The following is a 26,890-nucleotide window of genomic DNA, read 5'->3' as shown; positions in this document are numbered from 1 at the left end:
AAAGCCTTCTCACTCAAATCTGGAACAAGACAGGGATGCCCACTCTCACCACTGCTCTTCAACGTAGTTTTGGATGTCCTAGCCACAGCAATTAGACAAACAAAAGAAATAAAAGGCATCCATATAGGAAGAGAAGAGATCAAACTGTCACTGTATGTAGATGACATGATACTGTACATAGAAAACCCTAAGGACTCTACCCAAAAACTACTTGAGCTGATTAATCAATTCAGCAAAGTAGCAGGATATAAGATTAACATTCAGAAGTCAGTTGCATTTCTGTATACCAGCAATGAAATTTTAGAAAAGGAATACAAAAATACGATACCTTTTAAAATTGTACCTCACAAAATCAAATACCTCGGAATACACCTGACCAAGGAGGTAAAGGACATATATGCCGAGAACTATAAAACTTTAATCAAGGAAATCAAAGAAGATGTAAAGAAATGGAAAGATATTCCATGTTCCTGGATTGGGAAAATCAATATTGTAAAAATGGCCAGACTACCCAAAGCAATCTACAGATTCAATGCAATCCCTATCAAATTACCCACGACATTTTTCACAGAACTAGAACAAACAATCCAAACATTTATATGGAACAACAAAGACCCAGAATCGCCAAAGCAATCCTGAGAAACAAAAACCAAGCAGGAGGCATAACTCTCCCAGACTTCAAGAAATACTACAAAGCCACAGTCATCAAAACAGTGTGGTACTGGTACCAAAACAGACAGACAGACCAATGGAACAGAATAGAGAACCCGGAAATAAACCCTGACATCTATGGTCATTTAATCTTTGACAAGGGAGGCAAGAACATAAAATGGGAGAAAGAAAGTCTATTCAGCAAGCATTGCTGGGAAACCTGGACTGCTGCATGCAAAGCAATGAAACGAGAACACACCCTCACACCATGCACAAAAATAAACTCCAAATGGCTGAAAGACTTAAATATACGACAGGACACCATCAAACTCCTAGAAGAAAACATAGGCAAAACACTCTCTGACATCAACATCATGAATCTTTTCTCAGGTCAGTCTCCCAAAGCAATAGAAATTAGAGCAAAAATAAACCCATGGGACCTCATCAAACTGAAAAGCTTTTGCACAGCAAAGGAAACCCAAAAGAAAACAAAAAGACAACTTTCAGAATGGGAGCAAATAGTTTCAAATGATGCAACCGACAAGGGCTTAATCTCTAGAATATACAAGCAACTTATACAACTCAACAGCAAAAAAGCCAATCAATCAATGGAAAAATGGGCAAGAGACCTGAATAGACATTTCTCCAAAGAAGATATACAGATGGCCAACAAACACATGAAAAAATGCTCAACATCGCTGATTATAAGAGAAATGCAAATCAAAACTACCATGAGATATCACCTCACACCAGTCAGAATGGCCATCATTAATAAATCCACAAATAACAAGTGCTGGAGGGGCTGTGGAGAAAAGGGAACCCTCCTGCACTGCTGGTGGGAATGTAAACTGGTACAGCCACTATGGAGAACAGTTTGGAGATACCTTAGAAATCTATCCATAGAACTTCCATATGACCCTGCAATCCCACTCTTGGGCATCTATCCGGACAAAACTCTACTTAAAAGAGACACATGCACCCGCATGTTCATTGCAGCACTATTCGCAATAGCTAAGACATGGAAACAATCCAAATGTCCATCGACAGATGATGGGATTCGGAAGAAGTGGTATATATACATAATGGAATACTACTCAGCCATAAAAAAGAACAACATAATGCCATTTGCAGCCACATGGATGGAACTAGAGAATCTAATCCTGAGTGAAATGAGCCAGAAAGACAAAGACAAATACCATATGATATCACTTATAACTGGAATCTAATATCCAGCACAAATGAACATCTCCTCAGAAAAGAAAATCATGGACTTGGAGAAGAGACTTGTGGCTGCCTGATGGGTGGGGGAGGGAGTGGGAGGGATCGGGAGCTTGGGCTTATCAGACACAACTTAGAATAGATTTACAAGGAGATCCTGCTGAATAGCATTGAGAACTTTGTCTAGATACTCATGTTGCAACAGAAGAAAGGGTGGGGGAAAAATGTAATTGTAATGTATACATGTAAGGATAACCTGACCCCCTTGCTGTACAGTGGGAAAATAAAAAAAAATATTAAAAAAAATTGCATGCAAATGGGTATCAAAAGTAAACTGGAGTAGCAACAGTCATATCATACAAAATAGACTTTAAAATGAAGACTATTTTAAGAGACAACAAAGGTCACTACATAATGATCAAAGGATCAATCCAAAAGGAAGATATAACAATTTTAAAAATCTACGCACCCAACATAGGTTCACCACAATACATAAGGCAACTGCTAACAACCTTAGAAGGACAAATTGACAATAACACAATAATAGTGGGGGACTTTAACACCCCACTTACAGCAATGGACAGATCATCCAGACAGAAAATCCATAAGGAAACACAAACCCTGAATGAAACTTTAGACCAGTTGGGCTTAATAGATATTTATAGTACATTCCATCCAAAAGCAACAGAATATAATTTCTTCTCAAGTGCACATGGAACATTCTCTAAAATTGTTCACATCCTGGGCTATAAATCAAACCTTTGTAACGTTAAGAAAATTGAAATCATATCAAGCATCTTTTCCGACCACAATGCTATATGCCTGGAAATCAGCAACAAGGAAAAAAACTGCAAAAAACAGCATGCTACTAAACAACCAATGGATCACTGAGGAAATCAAAGAGGAAGTTTAAAAAGACCTAGAAGCAAATGACAACAAAGATAAACACTCCAAAACCTATGGGATGCAGCAAAAGCTGTTCAAAGAGGCAAGTTCATAGCAATACAAGCCTACCTCAGGAAACAAGGAAAAGCTCAAACAAATGACCTAACTTTACATCTAAAGCAGCTAGAGAAAGAACAGATAAGACCTAAAGTTAGTAGAAGGAAAGAAATCATAAAAATCAGAGCAGAAATCAATGAAATAGAAACGAAGAAAACCATAGAAAACATCAAAGAAACAAAAAGATCAACAAAATTGATAAACCCTTAGCCAGACTTATCAAGAAAAAAGAGGACTCAAATCAATAAAATTAGAAATGACAAAGGAGAAGTAACAACAGACATCACAGAAATACAAAGGATCATAAGAGACTACTATATGCAACTATACGCCAATAAAACAGAAACCCTAGAAGAAATGGAGAAATTCTTAGAAAAGAACAATCTTCCAAGACTAAACCAAGATGAAGTAGAAAAGATGAATAGACCAGTCACAAGTAATGAAATTGAAACTGTGATCAAAAAACTTCCAACAAGCAAAAGTCCAGGACCAGATGGCTTCACAGGCGAATTCTATCAAACATTTAGAGAAGAGCTAACACCTATCCTTCTGAAATTATTCCAAAAACTCGCAAAGGAAGGGACACTCCCAAACTCATTCTATGAGGCCACTGTCAACCTGATACCAAACCAGACAAAGATACCTCAAAAAAAGAAAATTACAGGCCAATTATACAGATGAACATAGATGCAAAAATCTTCAACAAAATACCAGAAAACCGAATCCAACAATACATTAAAAGGATTGTACATCATGATCAAGTGGGATTTATCCCAGGGATGTAAGGATTCTTCAATATCTGCAAATCAGTGTGATACACCACATTAACAAACTGAAGAATAAAAACTATATGATCCTCTCAGTAGACACAGAAAAAGCCTTTGACAAAATCCATCACCCATTTCTGATAAAAACCCTTCAGAAAGTGGGCATAGAGGGAACCTACCTCAACATAATTGAGGCCATATATGACAAACCCACAGTGAACATCATTCTCAATGGCAAAAAGCTGAAAGAATTACCAGGAAACTGGACAGCCACATATAAAAGAATGAAATTAGCACACTCCCTAACACCATACACAAACATAAACTCAAAATGGATTAAAGACCTAGATATAAGACCAGATACTATAAAACTCTTAGAGGAAAACATAGGCCAAACGGTCTCTGACATAAGCAACAGCAATATCTTCTCAGATCCACCTCTTACAGTAATGACAGTAAAAACTAAAATAAACAAATGGGACTTCATTAAACCTAAAAGTTTCTGTGCAGCAAAGGAAACCCTAATCAAAATGAAAAGACAACCCACAGAATGGGAGAAAATTTTTGCAAATGAATCAACTGACAAGGGATTAATCTCCAAAATTTATAAACACCTTCTGCAGCTCCATAATCTAAAATATCATTTATTTTCTTGAACTAACCAAAGAGTTGATGTCACAGGGCAAACATGGCAAATGGGTTAAAAGGTCTGAATTCCACAGAGATAACCTTTTCAGTAAGAGACCTGTGATATAGAAATTCTATCCCCTGAGGCATAGCAGTCCTGGTCAGGGGCTAGAAATGGAGGCTATGGATAGAAGAGAGTGCTAACTACACAAATTTTAAATGTTGAACTATTTTTTAAAAAGTAGCATAGGAAATATTTTGCAATGATGAAAATGTTTTAAATCTTGACTGTGATAGATATTATGTTATATTATACTGTTTGTCAAAATTCAGAAAACTACATCTAAAAAGTATTTTAGTATATGTAAAGGATACTTCAATAAACTGAGTTTTTAAAAAAACAAAATATTTATTATTAGAATATTAGTAATAAAGGGTTGCTATCACCAAACTTGGAAGAGGTTTGAGCAAATGCTTTAAATATATACATATTTATAATATATATAAATTATAATATATATTTATTATATATAATGAATTAATTATCAGAAGTTATTAGTTTTGTTTTATGTATGTGAAGAGATTGGAATATATTTTCTTGACTGGGGAATTAGTTCAACAGGTGTTTGATGAGCAACTTACGTTTACAAAGCTGTTTACCATATTTATTAAGTGCTTTTAGTTCTCATTTAATTGTAAATACACACCTGGGATATGTTTATAACAGAAGATAGTGTATTTTACTTGGATCTTAATTTATAAAGGTGACTGAACAATGATATAGAGAGGGTAATTCCATTGAAAGAAGATTTTAAAACCAGTTCCTCCAGGAATGGGAGGCACACAGGCCTTGCAGGATGACACAAAGCCTATCACATGAAGAAGTAGGTAAGCAGACAAAAGGAATTGGGATTCTGCCCTTACGTCTATGGTGGCAGGAAGTAAATAGTTGGAAATGTCTGTTACTGGATAATAAGGGGAAACAGGCAGGCCAGGGTCACTGGTTGGGGAATTGTAGTATGACTTTCTCACTCTGTGAAAGCTACTTTGCAGTGAAGATACTAACAGACTTTGGTTATTGGTCTGGCCCCGTGACCTAGCAAACTTATGAAGAGTTTAGGGATAGGAGACGGGATTAAGATGGCAGAATAGAAGGACTGGAGCTCAACTTCTCTCCTAAAAACAACAAAATTCACAACTAAAGACTGAGAAATCTCCACCCAAATTGACCGGAAACCCATACCCTACTCCAGAAGAAAAAGAGGAGGCCACATCCACAGGTAGGAGGGGTGATTTCATGATATAAACAACCCCATACCTCCCGGGTGGGAAGCTCCACAGACTGAAAACTAACTGGCTCACAGAGACTCACCTACAGGAGTGAGATTTCTGAGCCCCACATCAAACCCTCACATGCTGGGATCTGTCACTGGGAGAACGAGCCCCTGGAGCATCTGGCATTGAAGGCCAGTGGGGCTTGTGCACGGGAGCTCCACAGGACTGGGGGAAACGGAGAAAGGGGTACACAGACTTTCATGTGCACTGGGTCCCAGGGCAGAGTGAGGTCTCCACAGGAACCTAGGTCAAACCTGACTGCAGTTCTTGGAGGACATCATGAGAAAAGAGGGGTGAATGTGGCTTGTTGTGAGGGAAGGACATTGAAGGCAAAGCTCTCCAGGATATTCAGCAGATGCCTTTCTCTGGAGGTGGCCATTTTGGGAAAAATCTGGCCCCACCCATCAGTCAGTGCTGAGAAGCCCCAGGGCAAACAACAATCCAGGTGGAATCACAGCCCCACTCCTCAGTAAACAGGCTACCTAAGGAGCCTCAGGCACACAGCAGCCCCTAATCCCATCCAGAGACTAAGCCCCACCCACCAGAGGGATTAGAATCAGCTCCACCTACCAGTGGGCAGGCATCAGCCCCTCCCGTCAGGAAGCCTACAGCAAGCTCCCCATACTGACTTCAGCCACAAGGGGGGCAGACATCAGAAGTAAGAGAGGCTATGACTCTATTATCTGTAAGAAGGTCACCACACCAAAAACCTATAAAAATGAAAAGACAGAGAATTATAACTCAGATGAGGGAGAAAGAAAAAACCTCAGAAAAACAGCTAAGCCATGAGGAGATCCTCAGCCTCCAGGAAAAAGACTTTAGACTGTTGATGCTGAAGATGATGCAAGACATTGGAAATAAACTGGAGGCAAAGATGGATAACTTACAGGAAACACTGACCAAAGAGATACAAGATAAAACTTAAGGAAGAAGAGATGCAAAATACAATAACTGAAATACAAAATTCACTAGAAGCAGCTAACAGCAGAATACAGGAGGCAGAAGAACGAATAAGCGAGGTGGAGGACAGATTAGTAGAAATGACGGATGCAGAACAGAAAAGAGAAAAAAAGATTGAAAACAAATGAAGAGAGTCTCAGAGAACTCTGGGACAACATTAAATGCTCCAACATCCGTATTATAGGGGTGCCAGATGGAGAAGAGAGAAGGGGACAGAAAAAATATTCCAAGAGATAATAGCTGAAAACTTCCCTAACATGGGAAAGGAACCACTCACTCAAATCCAGGAGGCACAACGAGTACCATAGAAAATAACCCAAGGAGGAATACACTGAGATACATATTAATCAAACTAACCAAAATTAAAGACAAAGAGAAAACCTTGAAAGCAGCTAGGGAAAAGAAACAAGTAACATACAAGGGAACCCCAATAAGGTTATCGGCAGATTTTTCGACAGATACTCTGCAGACCAGAAGGGAGTGGCATGATGTACTTAACATGATGAAAAGAAAAAACCTCCAACCAAGATTACTCTACCCAGCAAAGCTCTCATTCATATTTGAAGGAGAAATCAAAACCTTCACAGATAAGCAAAAGCTGAGAGAATTCAGCAACACTAAACAGCCATACAACAAATACTAAAGGAACTTCTCTAGGCAGAAAAGAAAAGACAGCAACAGGAAACAAAAATTCCACAAATGACAAGGCTCACCAGTAAAGGTATATATACAGTAAAGATACGAAATCATCCATGCACAATTATACCATCAAAATCAGAAATCATGAGAAGAGGTGGGTACAAATGCGGGACACTGGAGATGCACTTGCAATTAAGGGAACAACAACTTAAAACAATCTCATATATATATATAGACTCTTACATCAAAACTTCAGAATAACTGCAAACCAAAAATCTACAATTGATACACAAACAAGGAATCTCTGGAGAAGAAATATATCTCATAGTAAGTAAGTGCATAATCCACCATGAAGGGGGGCATTTGACATCATTCTTGGAATGCTGAAGTCTTCTTAGATCTGATTCTGATTTCCTCTCCATCAAAGAACTTATGATAATTATAATTAAATAATGCCACTGTACAATTAAATAATACAGTTCTATAATTGTATTATTAATAACCATTTCTCTCCATGGTACAATGTAAATTCTATAATGTCTTGTTTATCACATCACCTAGAATGGTGTAATGCCTTTATTGAAGAATCAATGAGATGGAACAAAATGTGAGGACATATTTATATAGTTATACTGTTTTTTAACCAACTTATGCATTTTATATTTTACTTATTTTCAGAGGATGTATTATTTTTGTTATGCTTACCAGTTAAGTTATTCTTTTTACTATGCTATATAAAATATTTAATGGTATATAAGGCTTTCTTCTTTATAAATTTTAGTTGCATAATATAACAATTTAATATAATGCTAATTTTTAAAGAAAAATTGAAATGTAATAGATAAAACTAAGTAGTAAAGATGAAAGCCATAAAATTGGGATAAAGTATAGAATAAATTTCCTATTTGTCTCAGCATATTTTCCATTCCACTTCTCCAGTGGGAGTCACTTAATCTGTTTCTTAAGATCCATGTTATAATAATCTGTGTGAATGTAATTGTGTGTAAATGTATGTATTTTATTCTGTAAAAAAATAAATAAATAAAATAAATAAAATTAAATTAAATTTAAAAAAAGAGTTTAGGGATAATAGATCTCAAATAGCCAATAAAAAATCTAGAAACATGGTTAATACCGATTTTATTTCTACCTTATAGATAGTGAAACTGAGGCTTAGAGAAGTTAAACTACTTGCTTAAAAACAGATACAAAGTGAAAAGCAGAGCCAGTTTTGGAATCAGTCTTCAGAGACCAGTTCAGTGATTTTCCAGTTATTCTACTCAGACATGCACTTACAAATCTACATTGTCTACATGTAATAAAAACAAACATTGTGACAAAATTCATTTCGTATATACATATATTACATATGCACACACACATATATATATTCCATATATATATATATTCACACACACACATACATACACAGATCACATATATACTGGGCACTTTTTGAGATTCTGGAAATAATCTGAAAACAGTCTCTTAGTGAAACAGTCTCTTTTCTTATTTCATGGAGTAACTGAATTAATTATAAAGAGCTCAATTGTATGAGCATATAATCTTCATATTACCAAGACTATGTTTTCTCCAACTGGTCTAAGAATCTCAGATCAAAATACTCATTAAAAATACCTCTATTTCTAAGTCACGTAGGTATCTTTTTTTTTTTTTCAAAAGAAGAGGAAATGCCTTTTGTATCATTTATATGAATGACAATGACTAGTTTTTACAAATTACTTGATGTATGCCAACAGGCACTCTTCTAAATACTTTAGCTGTATTTCCCTTAATACTTACAAAACTTCTATTAGTTTTGTACTATTAGCATATGCTTTTTACACATGTGAACCAAGAGGCATAAAATATTATTTAAATAGAGATAGAATTGAAATTTGAACCTGAGGTCTGCATCAGTCTTTATTCTTAACTACTATAGCAAATGGTATTCATACTAACCTCAGGAAGTATAAACTTAGGATCACTGGGAATCAATACAATGAAACTTGAAAAGTAGTATCCCAAGGCACCTTGCATCTAGTGTTCATTTCAGAGAAGACGAAGACATTAAACTCTACAGAGTCTCTCAATGATAAATTGAGCATTAAAAAACAGTCTGCATGGTTGGAGAAGTAATATGGGTTGGTGGAAAGAAAACAGGGCTTTGGGTAACATAAATCATATTCTGGATTCTCATATATTAGGTCTATGGTTTTACAAGCTACTTCTAGTTTCCTCATCTCTGAAAGGAGAGACACATCTTCAAGAGTTGTTTAAGATTTAAACACACATATTAAAATGATTAGTGCAGTATCTGAAATAGCAATTAATATCTGTTTCTTTCATTGCTTCTTAAATATATCTGTACCCAATACTTTTAAAGTGTCACTTTTGTTCTTACCATGCTAGTATTAGTGGTTTTTCTTAGAACAGCATTTTAAGGAGTTACTCACTATTGATTTAAAACAAAACAAAATGAAAATGCCCCCGAAGAGGGCAGAGAAAAAGAAATAGGGACTCTCATTTCTCAGTTAAATGAAAGGCATTCTGGTTTACTTCTTACTCTATACCTTTTTAGAAACTATAATAGCTCAGACTCTCCTAACACAATACCATATACCGGATGGTTTAAACAACAGAAATTTCTTATAGTCCTGGAAGCTGGGAAGTCCAAGATCAAGGTTCCAAACCATTTGGTTCTTGATGAGAACCTTCTTTCTGGCATTTTTAAAAAATTAGAATTGTTTTAAAATATTGTGTTAGTTCCAGGTGTTTAGCATAATGATCCAGTATTTTTGCAGATTATATTCCATTATAGATTATTAAAAGATATTGGTATAATTTCCTGTACTATACAGTAAATCCTTGTTGGTTATGGATTTTATATATAGTCGTTTGGATCTATTAATCCCACACTACTAATTTATCCCTCCTCCTCTCTTTCCTTTGGTAACCATGAGTTTGTTTTCTATGTCTGTGAGTCTGTTTCTGTTTTGCATATACATTCATCTATTTTTCAGATTCCACATATAAGCAATATCATATGCTATTTGTCTATATGACTTATTTCATGTAATATTCTCTAGATCCATCCATGTTGCAGCAAATGGCAATATTTCATTGTTTTTTTATAACTGAATAATATTCCATTATATATGTACCCCATCTTCTTTATCCATTTCTCTGTTGATGGGTACTTGCATTGCCTTCATTTCTTGACTATTGTAAATAACGCTGCAATGAGAATCTGGGGGCATTTTTCTTTTTGAATTAGTGTTTTCATTTTTTCTAGTTATATACTCAGGACTGGAATTGCTGGGTCATAGGGTAGTTCTATTTTTAGTTCTTTTTGAGGAACTTTCATAATATTTTACATTGTAGCTCTACCAATTTACATTCCCACCAACAATGTGTGAGGGTTCCCTTTTCTCCACATCCTACCAACATTTGTTATTTGTATACTTTTTGATGATAGCTATTCTAACAGGTGCGAGGTGATATGTCATTGTGGTTTTGATTTTCATTTCTCTAATAATTAGCAATGTTGAGCATCTTTTCATGTGCCCGTTAGCCATCTGTAATTCTTTAGAAAAATGCCTATTTAGGTCTTCCGCCCATTTTCTGATTGGATTGTTCTTTTGATATTGATTTGTATGAGCTGTTTGTATATTTTTGTTATTAACCCCTTTTTATTCACATCATTTGCAATTATTTTCTCCCATTCCACAGGTTGTTTTTTATTTTGTTGATGGTTTACCTTGCTGTGCAAAAACATTTAATTAGGATTCATTTTAAAATTTTTGCCTTTATTTCTTTTGCCTTGGAAGACTGAGAAACTATCACTACTATTTATGATAAAGAGTGTATATACCATGCATACATTAGGATTACTTGGCTTATTTGGCTTGAAAAGTAGTTAGCTTGGTACTTTTAAATAAGTGTAGTTATTTATAGAAGATGACCATCCTCTTTCATTGAGTTATGAAAGAAGCCAAAGTGTCATAGAAAACTGCTCAATGGCATCAGAGAATCAAAGCTGAAGGTAGTTGGCCTGTGACCAGTGTCAGAGCCAATTTTACCACTGCATTAGGAAATAACTTTTAGAAGCCAGTGGTCATAGATGCAGATGAGATTTGTTGGAAATAATCCATGGCACACTTTGATGAGTGAGTTTAAATGGTTGCCAATTTCAAAGTGCCTCCTTTCTAAGAGGCTGGTTGGTATTAAAGAGAAAGGATACAGCTCATCCAAGAGCAAAACAAAGGGATCCACATTAAAAAGCTGCTGATGGGAGAAGGTTCTGAACGACCTTTAGAATATCATAATTGCGTTATGGCACTGATTCATATCATTTGATCTTTTAAAAGCCTTAAAAAGTTCATTAGAAAATCAGAGTCTCAGAATTTAAACTGTGAAATTTATGATTGCAATTGAAGAGAGATGGTCAGATTTCCTAGTCATATATCTGAAAATAAATGAATAAATAAAAGCAGAGCGGAGGAAGATGCATAATTGCTGAGTAAGCAATGTCAGTCAGTGCTTATTTGAATTCAGGACAGAATTCTATCTCATTTCATTTATGTATATTCTAGGACTAGTGACATCTCATTGAGAAAGAATATTACTCCTTTTTCATACAAAAGTCATGAGTAACACAACAAAGTAAGAAGGTGTTCTTTGAATTTTGATTATGTGGCTAATAGTCACAGATTACAGATATAGTAAACATTTTCTCTTACAGAAAAGAAATTCTTTTCTCTTATAGAGAAAATGTTTACTTTTAAGCTATCCATATATTCTTGCTTCTTTTTAGTCAATATAGGCTGATGATTGCTTATATTGAGATGGCTGATCCAGGTCAAGTAAGGCACCTGGTACCACTGAGCAGAGATTTTCCTGCTTTCCTCCCACTTTCTGGGCAAAGTAAACCAATGAGAATGAGCATAAAATCAGAGAAGATTGTTTCATGACATAGTACCCAGGTTTATGGTACATGTATACACACAGTTGTCTCTTGGTATCTATAGGAGATTCTTTTCAGGAGTCCTTGAGAATATCAAAATCCATGGATGCTCAAGTCATATAAAATTGTGAAGTACTTGCATATAGCCTAGACACATCCTCCCATATACTTTAAATCATGTCTAAATTACTTATAATACATAATACAGTGTAAATACATTATAAATATTTGACAGTGCACTGCAAATTCAAGTTTTGCTTTTTGGGAAATTCTGGATTTTTTAAAATATTTTGATCATTAGTTAATTGAATTCATGGTTGCAGAACCTGTAGATACAGAGGACTAACTGCATGTATATATTCACACACATGTAAGTATGTACATGTGAATTAAAATATACATATTTATATTTCCTAAGTGGTATGAAATAAATAATAAACATTCAATTTGAATCATAAATGAGAATAATATGAAGCTCCTCTCAATTCCTAAAGGAAAGTTTTAAAAATAACATACTTCATAGCTACATTATCCTTATATAAAGAAGAAAAAAATTAAGGGGGAAGAGTTGAAGAATAAAGGAGATAGGGAAAGAGGGAGATGTACTATTTTAATATTTTTCCAAGTCTGAAGAGGTAAATACCACCTCATTTACTAATATCCATTTATTCATAAAATATTTATAGAGCATTTACCTTATGCTGTGTACTCATCATACAACAATAAACAAATAGAGAAAGCCCTCATTCTCATGTAGCTTAAATTTTGCAAGGATAAATAAGCAAGAAACATTTTCATATATGTGAGATAATAATGAAAAATAAAGCTGGGAAAAGGATTACCAATAGCAGGTATGGGAATTGGGAGTGCTATTTTTTTTTTTTTATGGTCGCATAACTTACATATGGAAGTTCCCTGGGTTAGGGATTGAATTGCAGCTGCAGCTGCGGCAATGCCTGATCCTTTAACCCACTGTGCCACAGTGAGAACTCTGGGAGTGCTATTTTGGAGAGAGTAAATAGGGAGCTCCTTTCCAAAAAGGTGACATTTGAGCAGCTACCTGAATGAAGTGAGAGAGCAAACCTTAAAGCTATCTGAGAAAAAGCATTGCAGGCAAAGAATGTATTATGTACAATATCCTGAAGAGCTGGCTTTGTGTATTTAAGGGATTTCAAGGAAGGTAGTGGCTGGCGTCAAGTAAACAACAGAAAGAATGGTAAAAAATTAGATGAGATGGAAGAGCAGATTATGTAGGACATTGCACACAAAAACATAAAATTTATATATTGTTCTGAGTTAAATTGTAATGCATTGAGGCTTCTCGGTACAACATTAATATGATCTGTTTCACAGAAATAACTTTGGCTGCTGTGTGGAAAAATATTGCTAAGTAAAGGGGGAGAACTTTGTTCTTTTTTTTCAAGACCTCTTTGGCTATAAAATGTACCTTGAAATTCCAAATGAATTTAGGATTAGATTCTCTGTTTCTGTAAAAAGTTCAGTTGGAGTTTAGATAGGAATTTTGATAAATTTTTAATTTTCTTGAAGCTGTACTGACATCTTAATATTAAATCTTCCAACCCATGAACATATATTCTTTCCATTTATTTAGATCTTTATTTTTTTTCAAAAATTTCTCGTTTTCAGTGTAAAATTCTTGCACTTAAACTTTTTAAAGTATTTTATTATTTTGTATATTATTGTATAAAATTTGTTTTTTTAAAAATTTTTCATTCTGATTGTTCATTGGTATTGTGTAGAGAAATATAACTGATTTTGTATATTCCTCCAATATCCTTTAGCTTTGCTGAACTCATTTATTATATCTAATATATTGTGCATGTATAATCTTTAGAGCTTTCTAAACATAAGACCATGCCTTCGGTATAAAGACAGTTTTAATTATTTCTTTCCAATCTGAATTGTCTTTTTCGTGTTATTAGCTTATTGCTTTGGCTAGCACTTCCAGGAAAATGTTGAACAGAAATGGCAAAAGTGTCCAATGTCTTTCTTTTTTTCCTGAACTTAGGGAGGAATATTTCAGTCTTTCTCTATTGACTATGTTAGCTGTGAGTTTTTCATAGGTGTCCCTTATGAGGTCAAAAAAATACCCTTCTATTCTCAGTTTTTAAGCATTTTTATAATGAAAATGTGTAGGATCTTGTCAAATGCATTTTTGTGTGTCTATTGAGATGATTATTTTCTTGTTGTTGTTCTATTAGTATAGTGTATTACATTGATTTTGTTTTGTATGTTGAACCACTCTTGCATTTTTGGGTTAAATTCCAAATGATCATGGTGTAACATCTTTTTAATATACTTCTCAGTTTGGTTTGCTAGCATTTTTTTTTGAAGAGTTTGCAATTCACAGGGATATTGTTCTTTGCTTTCTTTTTCCTATGATATCTAGCTTTGGTATAAGCCTATTAGTGACCTCACAGAATGAAATAGGGAATAACCCCTCCTCCTCTACTTTGTGAAAGAGTTTTCAGAGGATTGGTGTTTATTTTTGCTTCAAATATTTGGCAGAATTAACCAGTGAAGTTATATGGAACTGACCTAAGAAATTAGCACTGTGCTTTAGGAGGAAAAATAAAGAATAATGACTTTTTTTCTTATTTAAAATGATACATTTTAATAAAATACATAAATTCTGCACGACTTTTTATATTTTTTTCTATATAATACCTCTAGAATTTGGAGTAGCCTGCCTATTACAGAAATAATAAAATGGCATGACATGCAATTATTGACTGTAGCAAAATATGACCAAGTGTCAGATTTGCTTTTTGCTAGTACTTCAGGGGAATTTCATAACTTCTGAGAAGTTGTACACAGGTTTATAGGACGAGGAAGATGAAATAAATACCAACTCAGAAAGACAATATTCAATATGGTTTTACAAAAATATTGATTTACAAATAAGCTATTCAAAAAATACTCAACATAACCCTTAATTTATCTAGAATTTCCATTTATAATGCTCCTCATCTTTTACTCTCTAATCAGTCAATCAGCAACATCATTCTAGCCATTCTACATTATCTCTGCTTAAACACAGGTCATTCATGCATTTTTGCACAGAAACACATCATTAACTTGATAATTTACCTCTAAATGACTCAAATAAAAGTAGATTTAGAAAATAGCAATGACTGTTCCTAGTGTACTACCCTCTAGATTCTGTTACATCTTAATAAATCTGTGAATAATTAAAAGACCTGTTAATATATCTTTGAAATATTAAGGCCAGGCATGTGAATCTTTGCTCCTGGCCCTCAAGTCATTGAAGGACAGAGAATAGCTGCTGAGGGCATTAAACAGTGTTTAAGAGGGAGCTGCTATTTGAAGCATGCAACAAAAGTTTTACACTTACCACTTCTTAGTTCTGTTCAAAAGGTAATCTAAAGAGTAGTTTAGAGTAAAAAGTAAATGAAAGTAAATAAAGTTGATTGTTTAATGTAAGTATTACCACACTTAAGTTTCTCTTCTTATCACCTATCTTTCTCTTTTCCTAACCTCTGATATAGAAGAGTGAATATGAATGTAGGATGTTTTCCCTGAACTTGCCCTTGTAGTTGTACCTTAGCTCCATTCTATGTTCACAGGCCAGGCCGTAATTGCCATAAAAAAACATTTTGACTTGGCCCAACCCTGAATAAAATTTTTAAACCAGGAAAAGTTTATTTTCAGTGCCTTGTCAATTTCCTTTCTATCTCTAATTGACTTCTAATTCAAATCTTAATTTCTTTATGTCATCATGTCACCTGATTGCTACCTTAAGGACAACCAAGAAAAATTTATCCCTATATCTGTTTGCTCTGGATAATGTTTCATAATTTAAGCAGTTTTGCCACTGAAAAATAATTTTCTATATCTCATTGATGTAAGGTCCTCTACCTTAAATTAGATTAAAAATTATATGTCAGTTTTTGTGTTAAGATGTTATTTGTGATATCTGTTATAGAGACATATTTGCAGTTTATCAAAACAAAACACCTTTCACCAAGGGTTATTATTTAGGGTTCACAGGCCTCTTATAAAATTCAGAATGTTTATAAACTTTGGTGGTGAGAACAAATTACATCTCCTTTACCCTGCAATGTCACTGAAATTCAACATTTTCTTCTAATAGTTGACCACAGTCTAACATTACTAGGACTGTGATTGCCTCAGCAACAGAAAGATGGATATTGCTCTAATTCACTATAGGTGTTGCAGATAAATGCCATTGAGGTTCATCTTTTTAAAAAGTTGTGATAGTAGATTCACTGTTATGTTTTTAACCAAGTTTATTGCCACGTATACATGTATTACTATATCACAATTTTCAATATTTTGATAATTATGTCAATAGTTTTCCGTTGCAATGCCATGTATTTTATTTCATGCGTTTTAAAATATTATTCTTCCTTCTTTCTCCACCCGCCCCCCCCTCAGGAAGCAAGTCTGACACTTTGGCACAATGACTCCTCTCGGGTCCCCAGGAAAATTTCCTTAGGTTGCTCCAGGGATCACCTGTGTCCTGATGCACTCTCCCACCCAGGCAGGCATCTGCTGTACACCTAGGCCTGTTACTCCAAGTCCCCTTAGCAAACATTTCCCAGGCCAAGTCTCCTGAGCTCTGATCCCTGGGCACTCTCCAAAGGCTTTCTGGAAGCTGGGGAGGTTGGAGAGCGACCTGAGGGTCAGCCAAGGGTCAGCTCCTCGCCAGGGCTGGGTTGTGGTAATTTCCCTGCCTTCAATCCCGGTTTGGCCCAGTTTGGCTTCTCCAGGGCGATCACCCCAGCAGGCATGTTGTTGTAGGGGACACGATGGGTTTTGGACAGTTAGAGTAGGTTCTCTGCTTCAGGTCGGGTTAAATGTCCTGAGGCCGGAGATTCCAGGCGTGGCCTCCCCATGCGCTTCCGCCAGGTGGCGCCGCACTATATAAATGAAGCGCTGCGGCTTCCCCGCAGCTGCGGCTGGGCCCTGGGAGTGGCTGGGGAGGACAGAGGCGGCTTGCTTGGGTCCGCGGCGGCATGGGCCCTGATTCCACTGTCTCCAGCACGGCAGTGGCTAGGAGGTACTTGAACTTTTATTTTGTTACTTTATCTATCCTCTTCCGGGTCCTCTTGACCTCTGCTCCCAGGAAATCTTCAGGCAGAGAGAGTAACGCAGGGCTAGCAGGCCAGCTCCAAGGTTGGCTGGTTTGGGGGAATGGGAGTGGGGAGGGGGGATGGCTTTGGCAGCTTTTTTAAGGAATCATTCCCCAAGCAACACTTGCTTAAGCTCTTCAAGGTCGGGTTTTCAAAATTCCTAATCTGAACTGGCATTTAGAACACCAGGAGCCAAAACAGGAACTGAAACTATCATCCAAACTCGTGGGCAGCTTCTCAAGGACAGTACTTTAAGAAGCACTGAACTGGTGGTAGGCCACTAACTCCTTTCAGATGTTTGGACCTAGCTTTTCTCTTAGGCGTGCCTGTAGATAGGATTTCTAAATGCCCCTGGATGCGCTCACACCTCCTTGGCAATGTTCACTGGCCCTTCATCCATGGCACAGCCCCTAGCCACCTTCCTGCCACATGCCAAAGGTGAAGGCATCCAATCCAGGGACAGCTCAGATAATAAAACACACAGAATGAGAGGGAATGGAAAGGGTTCCTCTGGAGCTCCCTACTTGCTGGATATCCCATGTGCTCCCAGTTATAATTAGTAGCAAATGTGTTGGGGCTGGCAGCTGACAAAATCAATACTCACAGATGTTGATAGAAAGGAAAGGTACCTGTAATCAGTTCTGGGGAGATGGTGGACTCAACATCCCCTCAAAACCATGTCAGAAGATTCTACTGGGCCATGAAAACTTTTAAAGGGAAACAGGGAAAGAATCTCAGTTAATCATTGAGATAGGGAGTCAGATTTGTTGGCCATCCCCCACTGTGTGTAGGCTTGTTAACTCCTTGGATCTTCCTTTAGATGTTATCTTGTTCACAAGGTTTGGCCACAGTTTGGGAAATTACTGAAGGGGAAGCTAGGGAAGAGATCTGGTTATTTGTAAATTACTTACTCTTCATTTCTACTTGTTCCATCTATGGAAAGAACCAAGTTAGGCAAGGTATTGTGTGATTAAAAGATTTGAAAGGTGTGCCTGGGCCGGAGATGAATAGAACATGGGGATGCCTCGTTTAAAAGCTAGTTACAATAGAGCTTTGCTAAAGTGACAAGTAAAGGGGCTTCCTGCTAAGGGCAGTTTCCTGTAAAGAGCTGCTTACAGGTGTACTACAGCATCAAGGAGTGTAAGTGAATTGACTGGTCTTGGAATCCACCACTCTGCAAGTTCTTTGAAAGAGATTTTTTTCATTGGGAGGTAAGGTGGGGGTGAGGGAGGGGTGGCCTTACATCTGGAAGCTGGAAAACTGGCTCTTGGGAAGTAGGGATTGGGGAGGAATAGTGTGCTGTCTGAGGTGGAATTCTGAAATAGATAAAGCCCAAACACCTGCTCACCTTAACTCTGGAAGTCAAGGGAGGGAAAACTTTCTAAGAATCCCCAACGCAATGGCAATACACATACCGCACTCTCACAGATCTCCTTTTCACGTAAGTTCTCCATTATTCTTTTTTATTTTTAAATTTTTTTGAATTAAAAGTATAGTTGATTTACAGCATTTTATTAGTTTCAGGTTACAACATCGTAATTCGATATTTTTATAGATTATACTCTATTTAAAGTTATTATGACAATGGCGATATTTCCCTGTGCTGTACAATATATCCTTGTTGTTTATTTATTTATACATAGTAGTGTCTCTTTTTTGACTTTTATTTTTATTGTTGATTTACAATGTTCTGTCAGTTTCTGCAAGTGACCCATGTATACATATATATATATATACACATTCTTCTTATCATAATATCTTCCATCACAAACAAGTGATTATAAGTGCTTGGATATAATTTCTCATGCTATACAGCAAGACCTCATTACTTATCCATTCCAAATGCAATAGTTTGCATCTACTAACCCCAAACTCCCAGTCCATCCCACTCCCTCCCCGTCTCCCTCAGCAACCACAAGTCTGTTCTCTATGTCCATGAGTTTGTTTCTGTTCTGTAGATAGGTTCATTTGTGCCATATTTTAGATTCCACATATACGTGGTATCACATGGTATTTGTTTTTCTGAGTTCACTTAGTATGAGAATCTTTAGTTGCATTCATTTTACTGCAAATGGCATTATTTTATTCTTTTTATGGCTGAGTAGTGTTCCATTGTGTGTATATACCACATCTTCTTAATCTATACATTTATTAATGGACATTTAGGTGGTTTCTATGTTTTGGTTATTGTGAATAGTGCTGCCATGAACATATGGGTGCATATATTTTTGAATTGTTTTGTCCGGATATATGCCCAGGAGTGGGATTGCTGGATCATATGTTAGTTCTATATTTAGTTTTCTGAGGAACTTCCATACTGTTTTCCATGGTGGTTGTACCAATTTACATTCCCATCAACAGTGTAGGATGGTTCCCTTTTCTCCACACCCTGTCCAGCATTTATTATTTGTAGACTTATTAGTGATGGCCATTCTGACTGGTGTGAGGTGGTACCCGATTGTAGTTTTGATTTGTTTTGTCTAAAATCTTCAAATAATAACTCTGATGTGACCCATCAGTGGAGGCACACTCATTTCAGAAAATGACTGAAAAATGATCTTTCCCTCCTCTAGAAAGAGCACCCTTTCTCCACCCAGCCACATGTAACTCACCACATTTTTCTGGCTTTGTGAGGTTGTCTTTAAGAAGTGAGCAAGAGTTTATGTGTGAGTAGACATTTCTTCAGACAGACACCTTTTGCTTTTTAGCTTAATTCAACTGACCACTGCAGTGTGTTCATTCCCTAAATTCTCAAATGACACTATTTCGACATTTAGTTGGCACAGGAAAGTTAATGCAAATTTCTCCCACACAGAGGAGCAATATAACATAGATCAAATACAGGATATATCATTGATTGTCAGAGCCATTTCAAGTCTATTCACCATTAAATAAAATGTTGCCTATAAAAATATATTATTTTTTAGAAGGGATCTATATGATTCACCAGATTGCCAAAATGGTCCATTGCTCAAGAAAAAGATAAGAATTTTTGGTTACATCCAAGTAATATATCTCTTTGGTAACACTGAAAATGTCACAGAGAATACAAAGAAAGGACAGTGCATAGTAGAGACTTACCTCATTCTGTCTCCATGGAATAGACATTAGATTCACTTAGTGTCCTCCTTTAAAAAAGACTGATATGAGTCCCACCTCATAGATTTGATTGAATTGTTCTGAGAAGCAGCTTGAACTTGAGATTTTTTTTAATAGTTCCCAGGAAATTCTGAAGGGCAATAAATGTTGTTAAGACTTAATCTAGGGAGTTCCCATCGTGGCGTAGCAGAAATGAATCCAACTAGGAACCATGAGGTTGTGGGTTCAATCCCTGGCCTTGCTCAGTGGGTTGATGATCTGGCGTTGCTATGAGCTGTGGTGTAGGGTGCAGACGTGGCTCGGATCCCGCGTTGCTGTGGCTCTGGCATAGGCCGGCGGCTACAGCTCCGATTCGACCCCTAGCCTGGGAACCTCCATATGCTGCGGAAGCGGCCCTAGAAATGGCAAAAAAAAAAAAAAAAAAAAAAAAAAAAAAGACTTAATCTAAAGGAAACATGATGGCCAAATATTGAACACTAGCAATTTTTTTTTTTATTGTAAGTGGGGCTTTGGATATACATATATATATATGGGGCGTGAGGAGGAGTGTGGTTGTAGGTCTTAATAAGAACAGTTTAAGATCATTTTAGGTGTAAACAGTAGAAGTATAGTACATAGTTTTTCACTTACTTTCAAATGCTCTTAAACTTCCAAAGGCTTTGCATGTGGGAAAATAAAATTTTAAGGTAAAGATTACCTATTAGTATTAAAATATCCCTTTAAAAATAAAATAACGATGTGACTATAGCACCCAGATGAATTATATTTTAATGGATGTAGAGTCAGCTCTTGACAATATAATAATAATCTATTTAATTTGACAGGCTCCTATGAGGAGAAAGTACCAAAATGGGTATAAATAGATGGATGAATAGATGGACAGATAAATAGATAAATATTTATTTCACAAGCTGGCACGTTTCTTACAATTGAGCTTGCAATGAAGCTGCAATGAAGTCAGCAGATGAACACATTTTAAAATATTAATGTGTTAATAACAGCTATAATGAGATTCATCTCTAGTTGTCTTAATGAACCTTATGAAGAACAAAAGCCTTGATGAAAAATATGAAACTTTTTTTCCTCTTAATTTGAAAGATTCCCTAGAATGTGAGCAGAACTCTTTTGAAGGATGATGGGACAATATTGCATTGGCTATTACAAGATACATGATACCCTACTCTCTACTGATATACATCTAAAATGTACGGAATATGTATTTCAGTGCTATTAAAAGAGTCTTAAATTTTCCAGTTTGCTGGCTCTATGACCTTGGGCAAATTAGAATCCAGATGTAATTTTTATCCATTAGAGGAATATTCCAAGGGTGAATGTACAAAAAAAAAAAAAAAAGAGTAAGAATGTTAAGAAAAGTACAAGGCACTGAGAAAAAAGGGACATGAATATTGAATAAGCATGCATGTGTGCAATGTGACATGCTCTTCCTTAATTTAATTTTAAAATCCATTAAGGCTTGTTGAGAAATGTTTGTCAAGTGTTTGAACTCTTTGGCAGTTGACATTACGTAAACACAAGAGAGGATTTTGATATAGAAAGGATACTATAAATTCCATACTCAGGTTATGACATTTTATGAAATCATTGTTCACCTCTGGGTTAAAAATAAATTAACAAATAATATAAATATTTTTATTCTATAACATTTTTCATTTAGGTAACAGAAATATCTCAATTCATAATAAATAATTTACATAATTAAAAAAAGAACCTTTTGAATCTTCACCTAAGAGCATTTTCACTCAAGTACTAGAGTGTTCTTATTTATAGACTTTTTGTTGCAGGTTAAACGAAGAATAATTTGTATGGAACAGGAAGGCCATAAAAAGCTCAGTTTTGCAAATGAAAACACTTGGAAAAAATGTTTTATTTGGCATTTTGCTATGCCTTAGTTCATTTTGAATTTTACTCTCAAAAGTTCATGCTGTTCCTTTGCTTTTGTCCTTGGGTTACATGCCTACATTATATGTGTTGCTCATGCTATCTGCCACTCTGATACACTTTTCTAATGGAAGCTGCTCCACTCAAAGTCTTTGATGCCTATACAGGCATCATTTATATGTTCTCCTTACACTCATCCCATCCTGGCCAGAGCCAATTGGACTAAGAAAGGTCTATTAACTCAAGAGCTGACAAATCCATTTTGTGGTGTGGCTCAACTATAAAAGGTCACATAGCCTATTTTGGAAACTTGAACAACAACAACAACAACAAAACAGACAGAAGCTGCAAGTTAATAATAAAATAAGTAAATAGTTATGAGGTAACAAAAGTGGAGTACCATGAGGCGAAATTAAAAAAAAAAAAAGTAAGGCATTCCCATTGTGGCTCAGTGGGTTAAGAATCCGACATAGTGTACATGAGGATGTGGGTTCAATCCCTGGCCTCGCTCAGTGGGTTAAGGATCTGGCATTGCCACAAGCTGTGGCATAGGTCACAGATTTGGCTTGGATCTGTGTGGCTGTGGCTGTGGCCTAGGCTTTTAGCTGCAGCTCCAATTCAACCCCTAGTCTGAGAACTTCCATATGCAGCAGGTGCAGCTGTAAAAAGAAAAAAAATTAAAAAATTAAAAATGTAGGGAAATACAAATTATGAATTACTAAAGAAGGCCAATTGGTAGTGTGAAATAGAAAGGCAGATATGTAGAGTGTAGTTGAAAAAGATTACTACTAGAACATCACAGTGAAACTCCATGATAACTACTGAGTTTTTTTTATAAAGATGCATTAATTTGGAACCAGACTCTAGCTCAAATCTAGAAATCACTTGAAAGCCAAATACTGTAAAGGCTCATTACCTTGGATTTTTATAAAATGCCCCTTAATTCATAATCATTCTCCTAATAGCTCTCTTTGTACTAACTTGATTCTATCTATATTATTTGCAATGAAAAGAATGAAAGACAAAAGCACTCTTTTTCTTCCATTTGCATCATTTCACATGGGATACAGATGGTATGCCACTAGTGTGTGTGCACACACGCAAAATTATAAGTGTTCATTTGCTTATTCCAGACATTTATGGAGCGGATGCAGCATGCTTTACTATGGAGTAATTTGGCCTCCAAAGTATCTAGAAAGGATATATCCTACTAATAACACAGTCTAAACACAAAAAAATATTGTCAGATTTGAACTCCTGAACCACTCTGCTCTTTGATATTCTGGGATTAGCAAAATGAGAAAATTTGATGATTAAAATTGAGAAAATGCAATTCTAAACATGTAAAACAGTTTTTATAAAAGTAGGTATTTTTTTTTAATTTTTTTATTTTTATTTTTCTTTTATTTTCCCACTGTACAGCAAGGGGGTCAGGTTATCCTTACATGTATACATTACAATTACAGTTTTTCCCCCACCATTTCTTCTGTTGCAACATGAGTATCTAGACATAGTTCTCAATGCTATTCAGCGGGATCTCCTTGTAAATCTATTCTAGGTTGTGTCTGATAAGCCCAAGCTCCCGATCCCTCCCACTCCCTCCCCCTCCCATCAGGCAACCACAAGTCTCTTCTCCAAGTCCATGATTTTCTCTTCTGAGGAGATGTTCATTTGTGCTGGATATTAGATTCCAGTTATAAGTGATATCATATGGTATTTGTCTTTGTCTTTCTGGCTCATTTCACTCAGGATGAGATTCTCTAGTTCCATCCATGTTGCTGCAAATGGCATTATGTCATCCTTTTTTATGGCTGAGTAGTATTCCATTGTGTATATATACCACTTCTTCCGAATCCAATCCTCTGTCGATGGACATTTGGATTGTTTCCATGTCCTGGCTATTGTGAATAGGGCTGCAATGAACATGCGGGTGCATGTGTCTCTTTTAAGTAGAGCTTTGTCCGGATAGATGCCCAAGAGTGGGATTGCGGGGTCATATGGAAGTTCTATGGATAGATTTCTAAGGTATCTCCAAACTGTTCTCCATAGTGGCTGTACCAGTTTACATTCCCACCAGCAGTGCAGGAGGGTTCCCTTTTCTCCACAGCCCCTCCAGCACTTGTTATTTGTGGATTTATGAATGATGGCCATTCTGACTGGTGTGAGGTGATATCTCATGGTAGTTTTGATTTGCATTTCTCTTATAATCAGTGATGTTGAGCATTTTTTCATGTGTTTGTTGGCCATCTGTGTATCTTCTTTGGAGAAATGTCTATTCAGGTCTTTTGCCCATTTTTCCATTGATTGATTGGTTTTTTTGCTGTTGAGTTGTATAAGTTGCTTATATATTCTAGAGATTAAGCCCTTGTCAGTTGCATCATTTGAAACTATTTGCTCCCATTCTGAAAGTTGTCTTTTTGTTTTCTTTTGGGTTTCCTTTGCTGTGCAAAAGCTTTTCAGTTTGATGAGGTCCCATGGGTTTATTTTTGCTCTAATTTCTATTGCTTTGGGAGACTGACCTGAGAAAAGATTCATGATGTTGATGTCAGAGAGTGTTTTGCCTATGTTTTCTTCTAGGAGTTTGATGGTGTCCTGTCGTATATTTAAGTCTTTCAGCCATTTGGAGTTTATTTTTGTGCATGGTGTGAGGGTGTGTTCTCGTTTCATTGCTTTGCATGCAGCTGTCCAGGTTTCCCAGCAATGCTTGCTGAATAGACTGTTTTTTTCCCATTTTATGTTCTTGCCTCCCTTGTCAAAGACTAATTGACCATAGGTGTCAGGGTTAATTTCCGGATTCTCTATTCTGTTCCATTGGTCTGTCTGTCTGTTTTGGTACCAGTACCACACTGTTTTGATGACTGTGGCTTTGTAGTATTTCTTGAAGTCTGGGAGAGTTATGCCTCCTGCTTGGTTTTTGTTTCTCAGGATTGCTTTGGCGATGCTGGGTCTTTTGTGGTTCCATATAAATGTTTGGATTGTTTGTTCTAGTTCTGTGAAAAATGTCATGGGTAATTTGGTAGGGATTGCATTGAATCTGTAGATTGCTTTGGGTAGTCTGGCCATTTTCACAATATTGATTTTTCCAATCCAGGAACATGGAATATCTTTCCATTTCTTTACATCTTCTTTGATTTCTTTAATTAAGGTTTTATAGTTCTCGGCATATAAGTCCTTTACCTCTTTGGTCAGGTGTATTCCGAGGTATTTGATTTTGTGAGGTACAATTTTAAAAGGTATCGTATTTTTGTATTCCTTTTCTAATGTTTCATTGCTGGTATACAGAAATGCAACTGACTTCTGAATGTTAATCTTATATCCTGCTACTTTGCTGAATTGATTAATCAGCTCAAGTAGTTTTTGGGTTGAGTCCTTAGGGTTTTCTAGGTATAGAATCATGTCATCTGCATACAGTGACAGTTTGATCTCTTCTCTTCCTATATGGATGCCTTTTATTTCTTTGGTTTCTCTAATTGCTGTGGCTAAGACTTCCAAAACTACGTTGAAGAGCAGTGGTGAGAGTGGGCATCCCTGTCTTGTTCCAGTTTTGAGTGAGAAGGCTTTCAGTTTTTCCCCATTGAGGATTATATTTGCTGTGGGTTTATCATAAATGGCTTTGATTATATTCAGGAATGTTCCCTCTATACCCACTTTGGCGAGGGTCTTGATCATGAATGGATGTTGGACTTTGTCAAATGCTAAAAGTAGGTATTGAAGAGAAATTTGGTAATCTAATGAAAGTAACTACCAGCAATTTACAGCAAACTATACTCTCAATAGTATAAAATCGTAGGGATATTTATGAGTAGATTTAAGAGTAGAAACTTAAATCCCAGGTTGTCATAACTTCTGAACCAAAAACTAAAGCTAAATTTTACACAGTAGAAATTGCTAATCACTGAATGTTATATATGAAAATTTTGATATAAAAAAAATTGCCATTTACACTTTCAAAAATCCTTGAAATTCTATTGTAGTCTCAATATTTAAGTGCATATACAAGGCCCTTGGTAAAAACTGTATGACTTCAACTAAGTTAACTCTATACAAAATCAATGATTTTTTCATATTATATCCTTACATTTAATACTTGCTTATGTTTCATTATAACAATAAAGGGAGTAAAACTAATGTATTAAATTTTAGATGTTAATCTAGGAAAAGAAAACCCTATTATTACATGAATAAGTGATTCTTATTTAAAGCTGAAGTAATGATATTTTAATATACCTGTTAGAATTTTAAAAATCAATGTTGTTTGGCATTCCCATTGTGGCTCAGCAGTTAACGAACCTGACTAGCATCAATGAGAATGCACCTTAGATCCCTGGACTCATTAAGTGGGTTAAGGATCCAGTGTTGCCATGAGCTGTGGTGGAGGTCGCAGATGCAGCTCGGATCTGGTGTTGCTGTGGCTGTGGTGCAGGCCGGCGGCTACAGCTCCAATTCGACCCCTAGCCTGGGAGCCTCCATATGCCTCAGGTGCAGCCCTAAAAAGACCAAAAAGACAAAAAACCAACAGCAAAAAACAAAACAAAACAAAACAAAAAAAACAATGTTGGGTAAAAGTTTTATTTCTATGAAAACTGTAG

At 36.1% G+C, this 26,890-nt stretch overlaps 1 long non-coding RNA gene across 2 annotated transcripts in view; it reads left to right on the top strand.

The window, feature by feature from the left end:
• LOC102165678 overlaps window positions 17,135-26,890 on the top strand; it is a 93,135-nt gene continuing 83,379 nt past the window's right edge. For both annotated transcript variants that reach the window (XR_002340729.1, XR_309283.3), the window contains exon 1: window positions 17,135-17,230. This is a non-coding gene — a long non-coding RNA (uncharacterized LOC102165678). The remainder of the gene's footprint in view (window positions 17,231-26,890) is intronic.

This window comes from Sus scrofa, chromosome X, assembly GCF_000003025.6.
Source record: "Sus scrofa isolate TJ Tabasco breed Duroc chromosome X, Sscrofa11.1, whole genome shotgun sequence".
Lineage (NCBI taxonomy): Eukaryota > Metazoa > Chordata > Mammalia > Artiodactyla > Suidae > Sus > Sus scrofa.
This window is presented reverse-complemented; position numbering and strand designations above follow the sequence as displayed.